At 36.0% G+C, this 12,507-nt stretch overlaps 1 protein-coding gene across 1 annotated transcript in view; it reads left to right on the top strand.

Moving 5' to 3' along the window:
* The window catches only part of FGL1 (fibrinogen like 1), a 45,598-nt gene that overhangs the window by 8,799 nt on the left and 24,292 nt on the right, over positions 1-12,507 (top strand). The window contains exons 2-3 of the mRNA XM_003823644.6: positions 5,227-6,196; positions 9,838-9,964. The gene's annotated coding sequence lies outside the window, so the exon portion shown is untranslated. The remainder of the gene's footprint in view (positions 1-5,226; positions 6,197-9,837; positions 9,965-12,507) is intronic.

Genomic DNA, 12,507 nt, shown 5'->3' with positions numbered 1-12,507 from the left:
AATAGGCAAATAAAAAGGTAACAACTATATACATCACAGCAATAGAAAAGGGTACATGTATTATGGTTAATTCATTGGTGAAAGAGTCATTGGAGATGCAGTCTTAGGCTTGCCGAGCATCTTTATTGAGCCAGGCAATCTTCCATTAAACTGGACAGATCCCCCCCTTTCATTTCTCTTGAAATTTCCTAATTTTGTAGTAGGAGATTGGCACATACTATGGGGCTTTTCTTGCTCACAACAGATCACCCAGCAGCCACATTTGACAAAAATTTTGGGGCCAGGGAGTAAAGGTGTGGCCTCAGTGTGTGGGTGCCATATATCTAGGTGTACACTGAAATACAGATGGCTGGGCGTGGTAGCTCACGCCTGTAATCTCAGCACTTTGGTAGGCCGAGGTGGGCGGATCACGAGGTCAAGAGATCGAGACGTTCCTGGCCAACATGGTAAAACCCCATCTCTACTAAAAATACAAAAATTAGCTGGGCATGGTGGTGCATGCCCGAGTCCCAGCTACCTGGGAGGCTGAGGCAGGAGAATTGCTGGAACCCGGGAGGTGGAGGTTGCAGTGAGCCGAGATTGCACCACTGTCCTCCAGCCAGGCAACAGAGTGAGACTCTGTCTCAAAAAAAAAAAAAAGTAAGAAAGAAAGAAAAAGAAAGAAAGAAAGGAAAGAAAGAAAGAAGAAACGAAGGAAGGAAGGAAGGAAGGAAGGAAGGAAAGAAAGAAAGAAAGAAAGAAAGAAAGAAAAAGAAAGAAAGAAAGAAAGAAAAACAGAAAGAAATACAGATGACTGGGCTAATTGGATTCTCCCTCTTAGGGATGTGAGATTTGTATGGACAGACACAGAGGCCAGAATTCCACTGAAATTAAAACATTTTAAGGGCTGCATACTACAGAATAAATCCAAGAACAAACCTTTGAGAGATTTTTGGAGCTTTCCTTATTCTGCCGTCCCTTGGCTTGTATCAGTCTGTCACTGATTCTACTACTTAGCTCAGTCCGTATCCCTCCAACAAATCCAACTATTTTTGCTCTAGATGGCTGAAGTTCATTTCTTCAGATTATAAACAACAACAACAAATAAAACTAGTATAAGTGTATGACTCTCAAATGGGGCCTCAATATTTCAGAATCTTTGATCGCTGGAGTCAAGCACACAATGTCTATTCTAAAAGTTCTAGAATTTTTCCACAATGTCTCTCTGAGGGAGAAGCAGGAAAAAAACATTTCAGTCTCAGAGGAATCATTTTGTAGTGTACTCTTGGTCATGCCTATAGGAGTCAGGGACCTAGCCTTTGTTTTTGAGGGAGTTCTAGTTATTGGCAAAGTCATCCAAGTGCAAATATAAATTTTTAAATGTAAATGTTAAAGGTTTCATATGCCAGGTTATTGTCCCAAATGCACATGCAGAAAAATAAGTTGTGCGTGATGAACTAAATGTGGGCTAACCAATAAATTAATCAGAAAGTATGTGTAATTGTAGAAAATGAATTTTTTTTGTCTCTCAACCAAATGTACAGTTATTTTGAAGTGAAAGGAAACTATATCTCAGGGAATTATATTTAGATTGTCTTCCTTTTTCTAAGAAATAAAAACTGAGTTAAAAAAAGACAAAATTTAAATTCAAATGGGCAAATATATTTTTGTCAAATGTATATTCTTACATTTTCTGCTAGAGTTCAGAAATTTTGTCAGAATACCTTGCAACCCTGAGGATTCTACTTTCAGATATTGTCATAGTGGTAGGAATCATGCATTTTCCAATTAGTTGAATTCTTCATGGAAAGATAATATTTTAAAAGTCTAAAAACTGGAGAAAAGAGGTATATATAGAGACTGGATTTAGGCATCAGGATGAAAAGATACACTGCAAATTCATCAAGAAAAAAAAAAAAGCAGTTACATCATCACCGAGGAGTAGAATGAAAGCAAGTATCTTGTGATACCTTCCATCTTCCGTGTTCCTAAAGGCGTATTTTAAAATGTGGTTTTACTTAACACGAGCTCTTGTGTTCTTTTTTCCCCACATATTTTTATACAATATAGCTAAATTTCTTCTTCATGTGTTACGGGTAAAAAATCTGTTTTCTATTAGAATTTACGTGTATTTGGTTGAAATTGTTTTTTTAATGACATGTGACCTTCTGGGGCGATTCTTCTTTAATAAGAAAGATGTTATTATTCAGAAGCATAAAATAAATGCCAGTCCACAGTCCTTGCAAACACACAGAAAGAAAAACAAACATATTCCTTAGCAAGAACACTTTTTATTTTTTGTGGCAGAAAAAAAATAAGAAAACATCTTTTGCACTCTTCCTGCTAGGGAACCAATTTAAAATTAGTTTGAGAATCAGAGGGGAAAAAAATCCCAACACATAGGTGAGAAAGCTCTGAAAAGATGAGTAGTGAGTAAGCGTTTCATTTTATCTTAACTAGTATGCAGGGGAGGACATAGGTTGTGTGGAACCTGAAGCTACACATTTGGGGGTATCTGCCAAATGTCTATCAGTATTACTTTTTACATGCCTCATGTAGCAGGCCTAGAGAGAGAGCAATCCAGATGTGAGCAAAAGAACAGAGAGCTCTGGGAGGAAGAAACAATGGTGCAGTGACAAAATTCCTTCTGTGGCATTCCACTTTCCTGTCCAGGAGCCTCAGAGTTACAGGCAGAGTTCAATCACAGAAGCAGAGCTTCTAGGATATATAAGGGATTTGACTTAATGCAAATGTGGGAGCTGGTTAAGTACTCTTTGAAAGGCAGCTGTCTCCACGGATGATGTTGGAGGTTGAAGTACGAACTGCAGTTAAGCGAGAGAGTAGATGAGCGTAATAGAAGCAGGAGCTGGAATCTATGAGGACGGACTGAAACCTGTGTCCGTTCTTGTTGCCTCTGACCTTGGTTGATGTGGGTGTCCTACAGAAGCCAGACCCATTTGTTATGTGCTAAACGAGGCTCCAAATTATATCCAAAGGGAAGTGATACAGCTGGAGGCTTAGCCGCTATCTTAAGGCCAACGAGATACGTGACAGCATGGGGGAGCTGCAAAGATAGCTGCCACTTCCTTTCTGCCCGCCAACTGCTCCTAATGGAAAACATAAGGCAAAAGGAATTCTGGGAACCGTAGTTCGGCCTACCCAAGTTGACACATTGCAAAGCACCTCACTTTTTCTTTTCTTCCTCTTTCTCTTTATCCACTTTTACCCTTATTTTTCTAGTTCATATTGTCAGAATCTTTCCCAGAAAGTGTGTGTGAAGGTGGAACTATTTATTGAGCATCTATTAATTTAAACTTTCTGCTAGTTACATCAATAATGGGAATATTTAGGATAACTCACTAGTAAAATTGTTTTAGTTTTATTAATTTTAAAATGCTTCTCCATTGAAATTTCTGAGACCTACGTTATGTGCAAATAAACTTTCTAGTTTTTCAGGACTCTGCCTGAGATGACATTGAAACCAGCATTTTAGGAAGGAATTTGATTACCTCCACCTGAGGAGGCTCTGCTAGTTGTGTGGAATGAAGACTGTTCTTAACAACCCCTTTCCTTGATATCTACAATACACTCCGTTCTAAATATTTTAATAAAGGGCACATTTGAAGTTTAAAATGTTATCATTGTAATCAGAGCATGGGGTTTTATAAGTCCCATAAAAGGGTGCCTCCTGAACTGGGAGTCAAGTTTGGAAAATATAACCATCAGAAATTTATGCTGGTAGAATACAGTCAAGGATATAAGATCAGTTGTCTGAGTCTAGTTCCTCATGCAGCCTTAAGCAGACATGTTCCTCGCTGCAAGCTTGAGTGGACTGGAGGCGGCAAGATCTGGAATTAAACCTTCTCACGGTGACTGGGACAAGTATCAAATAATGGACAGGTGTTCAATCTGGCAGGCACAATACAGGGTCCAGAGGGTTTGGATGAAAATTGTGCTGTAACTGATGTATTAATTGAAGAGTTGTCTGAAAAAGGTCTTCCAAAAGGAAAAGGAAAAAAGAATTGACAGCGTCCGTTTAATGTGTTTGAGAGCCTAATCAGCCTGATCTTGGTGGGACTGTACCTGTTGTCCTATTATATCATGCTTTTCTTGTACTTTTTTCAGCCAGTGATCTCAGGTCTCATTCTCATTTCATAGCTTTGGTGCAGTTGTGCAAGGTCACAACTCTTCTTTCTTGCTTTTTTTCTTTTTCTTTTCTTTTTTTTTTTTTTTTTTTTGACAGGGTCTTGCTCTGTCACCCAGGCTGGAGTGCAGTGGCGCGATCTCGGCTCACTGCAATCTCTGCCTCCTGGGTTCAAGTAATTCTCCTGCCTCAGCCTCCTGTGTAGCTGGTACCACAGACGCCTGCCACCACACCTGGATAATTTTTGTAGTTTTAGTAGAAACTAAAAATACATGGGGTTTTGCCATGTTGGCCAGGCTGGTCTCAAACTCCTGACCTCAGGTGATCCACCTGCCTTAGCCTCCCAAAGCGTTGGGATTACAGGCGTGAGCCACCGCACCTGGCCATAATTTTGACCTTTCCTGATGATAGTTCTTCCACCATGTTATGGCAGTACATCCATGGAATAATGTTACTCCAAGAAAATTTGGCTTTTGGAATTCCTCCACAAAATATTGGCCCTAGAGTAGTCCTTACTGCCTGATTAACTTTTGCAAGTTTCTCCTGAGGCAATGATGCTAGCCAAGTTTCCGAAAGACAGCATAGTCTACCTTTAGTAGAAAAGAGCACAGATTCTGAGCAGGATTGCCTTTGAGCCCAGCTAGACCTCTTGTTAGCTGTGTGACCTCGTGCAAGTCACTTAAACCTCTGTGTCTCGGTTTTGTCATTTGTGAAATGGAGATCATTAACAGTACCTACTTATAGGGCTGTGTGGCTGAGTGAGTTGATATAATTACCATGTTTAGCACATGGTAAGTATACCACATGTTACCTGCTGTTAATGTTATGTCCCTCCAGTGAGGAAATGAACACAAGGCTAAATTATTGCTTGAATGGGGACAAAGCTAAAGGCATACAAGAAGGAAAGATAAGTTTGTATTTCAAAAAATGTCATTTTACCAGAGGTCATTATTGAATTAGCCGAATAATCCCATATTTTTGCTTTTGAAATTTAACATTAGCAGCTTGAATTCTCTACAATTATGAATGTATAATTTCCACTTCTTCTGTGTGTGTGCAAATCACTTCAGTCTAACTGGCTTTTTTTTCCTTCTTTTTTCCAGTAAATCAACAGGATTACCTTTCCCTTAATAATCTTCAAAATGTCCACGTGAAGGACAGCAAGATGTTTAATGGGAAGACCAAACATCGTCAGTGCTCAAGTCCAGTAGATAACAAAGAACAGAAAGAAAACAAAACTTTGGTATTTTACTGGAATCTGAGTGAATAAATAGGGACCACAGGACAAATGGCAAACAACTGCTTGAGTTACGTAAGAAGGAAAGAAGAAATGATGAACCCAGATTTCCAATAAGAAACTGTTACACAATATGATTAATGGAGCTAACAAGTGCCTATTACACATTAGAAAATCTTCTAGAGGATTTTAAAACAAAAGGAACAACTTGTCCAGAGTGTAATTGATGCTTCCAGTTATATTTCACAATTTTGCACCTCAGAGAATACTTTTGTTTTTCTTAGAGAGCAAATAAACTGACCATTTCACCTTGGCAATTATTAACCTGCCTTGTTTTTTATAACTAGGAAAAATTTGGCTTATCTCCATATTTTAGTTGAGATGACATATTAATTCATATCTTTGTGGGTAAAATGTTATTACCCTTAATACAAAGCAAAGTTTCAGCTGGACTTCGTTTTTACTTAATCTTCAATGGAACATTATTGAAGTTACAGTATAAAAATTCTCTGAATGAACATAATAATAAGTTGTAAAATATATATATCTTTATAAAGATATATTATTGGATCTTTCACAAAAAGTCATACAAGTGGGGAAAAAAGAAAAATATCAGAGTATTGGGATTTGTCCTTGAATCTTCTCTTTTAGCTTTCTTTCAGTTAAACCTGTGTCCACATGTTTGTTTCTGGATTGAAGCCAGAATCAACATTGTCCCTATTTCTAATCAAATAATGGAGAAATAATTACGAATTCCAAATGCAGTTACAGGATCCTGGGAAGCAGAGTGTCTGGATGGAACCTGAGCTGGGTCTCTGACTCACTTCTGACTTTAGGCAAGTTATTTAATGTCTCTGCATTTTTGACGTGCCTGTAATAATGCTAATTTATTTCACAGGTATGATAGTAACCAAAACTCAGGTAACAACCATTAGCTTTTGCAAGAAGTCAGGTTGACTAGCAAGGAGTCTGCTTCTGCAACTTGGAGAAGAGATTTAGAATTATGTATCTTTTGTTACAAATATACAGATATACAAATATACAGATATACAAATAAGGTATGTTAGAATTACAAATGAGGAAAATGGAAAATTTTAGAGAACTTAAGATATTCTCAGGAATTATTCTAAAGCTAATCAAAGTAATATAATGACTTTCTAAATATATATAATTACATTTTGAAATGCTTTATTGTTTATATGCTACCAGACTAGGGGGTGCCTTTTTGATTATTGGATTATCTTAATGGTAATGAGATGAACATTTCAGGACATCAAGAGACAGAGGCCTGTCAAAAAAATTTCATTAGCCCTTTATTTTTTACTAAATCTAATGCTAAGCAATATTTATATACCTTATATAATGTATATATAATCTATAATATATACATAATTCTGTATAATAATGTTATGTACATACATATACATATATATACAGTGTGCGTAGGTAAAATTATATGATATATAGGTGCATCACTCAGAGCATTTTCAAAACATACTTCCATTTATGCAAGAGCCAGAATCAAACATTGGAATAAGAAAATTTCTTTTTTAAGCTCTAGACGTTTTTTGTTGTTGTCGTTTGTTTGTTGGCTTTTTGAGATGGAGTCTCACTCTGTATAATTTCCTTTACATTTTGAATGAATTGCATGGGAGTTTGATGTAAATGATAGGTTTACAGTTTCAGTATAAAAAATTAAAAATAAAATGGACTATATGACAATTTTCACTTCAGAAGTAAAAAAACTTCGGAAACATTTTTCTTTATTGCATTTCTTGAGGGATCAACTATGTTTAGCTTTGTAAGGCTTTCAGTGAGTATGGATTCTTAAGAAAAATACAAAAGCACAGTTATATTCCATTTTCAGAAAGAGGAAAAAATTTGGAAGGAAATAGCTTAAAAGGAGTCTCTAAGCTTGTGTTTATGGGTACATTTTTAACTCACTGACTTAGGTTATAGTCCTAAGCATTATAGTCCTATAGCATTTGTGAACGCTAACTTATTAAACATACTTTGTTCAATAACTTTTTCCTTCCTTTTTATTTCTTTTATATATCCTTTTACAATGCTTGCTTAAAACATACCAGTTTTGAAATGTTTACATGCTACTAATGTACTTCTGTTTTGTAATTGTTTTTAAAAATTATATATTATCTGTAGAACTTTTCATTTACAAATTTAATGTCTTCATCTTAAATTTAATGCAGCGTAATTAATTAAATTTTTTTTAAATGTAGTGGGGAAGGAATTAGAATTTATAGCATTAAAATTATGTAAAATAATATAGTCCACCAAAGAACAGCCATTTGATAACAATTTTAATTTTATAATAATTAAAAGTTTTGATACTGCCTAAAGCAAAAATATTATAAAAGAAATACAACTAATTGTGCAATAAATGAACAGAATAATTTGATACAACTTTACTGTAAGCCAGATGTGCAGAAGAAATAATGGTTTACTATAATGAATGATGGAGACCAGAATTTCAAAGCAAGTTTCTTAATGCTTAGCATTTCTTCAATATTACAGAGAATGTTGGTTAGAATTACAAAGGAGGAAAATGGAAAATTTTAGAGAACTTAAGATATTCTCAGGAATTATTCTAAAGCTAATCAAAGTAATATAATGACTTTCTAAATGTATATAATTACTTTTTGAAATGCTTTATTGTTTATATGCTACCAGACTAGGGGGTGCCTTTTTGATTATTGGATTATCTTAATGGTAGTGAGATGAACATTTCAGGACATCAAGAGACAGAGGCCTGTCAAAAAAATTTCATTAGCCCTTTATTTTTTACTAAATCTAATGCTAAGCAATATTTATATACCTTATATAATGTATATATAATATAATCTATAATATATACATATTATGTATAATAATGTTATGTACATACATATACATATATATACAGTGTGCATAGGTAAAATTATATGATATATAGGTGCATCACTCAGAGCATTTTCAAAACATACTTCCATTTATGCAAGAGCCAGAATCAAACATTGGAATAAGAAAATTTCTTTTTTAAGCTCTAGGTGTTTTTTGTTGTTGTCGTTTGTTTGTTTGTTTTTTGAGATGGAGTCTCACTCTGTCACCCAGGCTGGAGTGCAGTGGTGTGATCTTGGCTCACTGCAACCTCTGTCTCCCAGGTTCAAGCAATTCTCATGCCTCAACCAACACAGTAGCTGGGATTAAAGGTGTGTGCCACCACACCCGGCTAATTTCTTTGTGTTTTTAGTAGAGACGGGGTTTTGCCATGTTGGCCATGCTGGTCTCAAACTCCTGACCCAAGTGATCTGCCTGCCTCAGCCTCTCAACGTGCTGGGATTACAGGCATGAGCCACCACGCCTGGCTAAGCTCTAACTTTTTAAGCTAATTTATTCACTTCTGAAATAAAGTACTTGATCCCACAAATGCATAAGAAAACTTGAATCAAATAAAAAAATTTTTCAACAAATAACATTAAAGCAAAGTCTAGAAGATACAGACATTTCATGATTTTTAATTTTTGACTCCTGAATATTATCTGGGAGTGGATTAAAATAATGAAGATTTGTTTCCTGTCACATAAAAAAAGAGGACATTATTTTTACTACTAATCCTTAGCAGTTTCATTTATCAAGGAAAAATCCTAATCAGTAATCTATTAAATACATTGGTTATTTTCAGTCAGAAGAATAATTTGACTTGGAGTCACAAATAAATCGTATTTATGTCATGTCGTTATGCTGATTTCCCAGACTAGTGTGAATATACTTAGTGAAAGTCTCTTTTATTTCTTTAGGCAAACAATTTTCCCTCTCTGAGCCTCTAGTGTTGATGATATTTGACTGAATGATGTCACTTCCTTTAATTATATTTTGTCTGCATGTTCTAGTCTCGGGGGACAAGGCTATTTCTAAAATCTCTTTATATTTTTTAAAAAATATTTTGTTTTCCATCTTTATTTTCTTTTGCTTCCTTATAATAAAATGTTTTTGTTTCTTATTTTCTGTAACATGAAAAATACTTTATGACTGTATGTCTGTGACTATGTTATTGTTTATGTTTAAGAAATTGCCATTTGCATAAGGGCATTTATTTTTTTCCTTTATGCTACTTGAGTTTTGTGATAAATTTTAAAATTAGATAGTTAAAGACACAAGGGTACAAATTTAAAAAGCAACATAGCTATTATAATTTTGCTCAAAAAACATATTTATTGCTAACTGAAAACATGAGTCAAACTAAAAACTTATTATGAGATAGCTATGGTAATGACCTTGGCCCAGTGAATGAGCCAACTTTCAAATATCTTAGGTATTATATTTTCAGGTATATATTTTCTTTTGGGATTTTATAAATCCAAATATCTCTTTTAAAACCAAAATAAGCTGTTACATATTGACATGACATATTTGCAAATCACAAAAAAGTTTATGAAAAGCATAATTCATTAAGAGTAGTTATTTTTGTTGTTGCTGGAAGGGTGAAGACGGAGGGAATCTGATAAAGACATCTTATAAATTCAACAGACACAAAAGAATTTGATCTCCCATAAACAACTGTGAAATTACGATAACAGATCCTGGGAAGTTCTACAATTCTAATTCAGGTTTACAAGTTTTCTTCTCATCTATTCAGTAGATATTTTGTCAAGTACCTGTGCTAGGTTCAATTGTGCCCCCAAAACATGTTCATTCCTAACTTTTATTAGCTGTGAATGTGATCTCATTTGCAAATAGGGTCTTTGTACATGTAACTGAGTTAAGATGAGGTCATACTAGATTAGGGCAGACCCTAATCCAATGACTGATGTCCTTATATGAAGAGGGAAATTAGACATAGAGACACACAGAGGAAAGACAGCTATGTGAAGATGGTATCAGAGAATGGAGTGATACTGCCACAAGTCAAAGGATGTCAAGAATTGCTGGCAACCACCAAATGCTAGAAGAGGCCAGAAAGGATTTTCTCTTAGAGCCTTTGAAGGAAGTATGGCCCTGTTCTTCTTGATTTTGGACTTGTATGCTCCAGAACTGTGAGATAATAAGCTCCTGTTGTTTTAGGCCACTCAGTTTATGGTAATTTGTTATGGTAGCCTCAAGAAACTAGTACAGTATCTAACTATCCACCTAGCATTAGGGCAGTATACATAACAGATGTAGCCATTCACCTCTTCGTGCTTACATTGTAGAGGGCGGTTGGAGTGGGTAGACAATAAACACATATATTATAATATTTCATTATATTTGGTGATAAGTGCTAAGGAGAAACTTAATCCATTGTAATACAGACATGAAGTGTATGGGTGATGTTTTTTGCCTGTGTCTCCACCCAAATCTCATCTTGAATTGTAGTTCTCGTAATCCCACATGTTATGGGATGGACCCAGTGGAAGGTAATTGAATCACGGGGGCAGCTACCCCCATGCTGCTGTTTTTGTGATAGTGAGTTCTCCCGAGATCTGATGGTTTTATAAGGGGCTTTTGCTTGGCTCTTCCCCTTCCTGCCATCATGTGAAGAAGGACATATTTGCTTCCCCTTCCACCATGATTGTAAGTTTCCTGGGGCCTCCCCAGTCAGGGCAAACTGTGAGTCAATTAAACCTTTTTCCTTTATTAAATTACCCAGTCTCAGGCAGATCTTTACTGGGTAAATTTATAAAATGAGAATGGAGTAAGACAATGGGGGACAGTTGTTATTTTATATGTGGTAGTCAGGGAAGGTATCTCTGGGAAGGGAATACCTGAGGAAAGACCTAAAGGATGTCATGGAGCAAACCACAGAGATTTTCAGAAGAGCATTCCAGGTAGAGAGAACAGCAAGTGCAATCGCCCTGAGAAGTCTGTGTATTTCAGCGTGTTCCAAAAATGCCAAAGAGACCAATGTAGCCAGAACAGGCAAAAATGATGGGAAAAGAGATGTGTTGAGGAGGTGGATGCTCACAGATTATGTGAAGCTTTGTCGGTGAATGACCAAATATTCCGGTTTGCCCAGGAAAGGCTCAGTATAGAACGTTGTCTCATTGTAATTCTAAAAAATTCTTTGGAATCTTCCATTGGTAGCTTGGGCCAGACAGTAGCAATAGAGGTGGTGAGAAATGATTGGATGTTGTATAAATTTTGAACGTAGAGTCTTTCCTTAGGAAAGTTACTTTGCTTCACTATTTTAGCTTCCTTTAGTAAAAAGTAAACATAATTTGTCTTCTAAAGACATTGTGAGATTTCATGTGTTGATGATGTATTAGCAATTTTGTAAACATAATTTTTCTTCTAAAGACATTGTGAGATTTCATGTGTTGATGATGTATTAGCAATTTTGTAAACATATTTTAAATGGCACACATTATTAACATGGGAGGCAGCATTGATATAAAAACAGGTTCTTGCCAATTTGTTCTCTCTCTTATCAAGTAAGCCGCAAACAGTATATTTTGAACCTACTTTTTTTGGTATTCATTGTAGTATAAATGGTTATAATGATTTCAAGTGTGTTCTTCCTATCTAACCAATATGCATTAATTTGAAACAATGAAATTGCCATTTTTCTAAGTCAGAAATGTTCAAACATCTGCCATTTCTTATAGTTCAACCTAATACAGTAAGAAAGGATTAACCAGGCAATAAGGAAATAGGTTCAGGAGATTTGGGAGATATTCCCAGAGGATATCCCCAGAGGCTGAATGGTCCTGGAGAAATCATAAGCATCCTTGTGCTTGTTTTCTTATTTTCACTGTGAGCCTAATGAAATAAAATAAAATGGTCAATTCAAATTTGATAGTGTTTTGATAGTGTCGTTGTTGTTTGAGGTGGAGTGTCGCTCTGTCACCCAGGCTGAACTACAGTGAGACAATCTCAGCTCACTGCAACCTCCGCCTCCCAGGTTCAAGTGATTCTCATGCTTCAGCCTCCCGAGTAGCTGGGATTACAGGTGTGCACCACCACACCTGGCTAATTTTTGTATTTTTAGTAGCGATGGAGTTTTATCATGTTGGCCAGGCTGGTCTTGAACTCCTGACCTCTGGCGATCCTCCCACTTCGTCCTCCCAAAGTGCTGAGATTACAGGCGTAAGCCACCATGCCCAGCCAAAGTTTGGCAGAGTGTTTACTGATGCCCAAACACAAACACAATATGGTTTCAGATGAGTATTCCTTA

This window comes from Pan paniscus, chromosome 7 (genome assembly GCF_029289425.2).
Source record: "Pan paniscus chromosome 7, NHGRI_mPanPan1-v2.0_pri, whole genome shotgun sequence".
In the NCBI taxonomy this organism is placed as follows: domain Eukaryota; kingdom Metazoa; phylum Chordata; class Mammalia; order Primates; family Hominidae; genus Pan; species Pan paniscus.
This window is presented reverse-complemented; position numbering and strand designations above follow the sequence as displayed.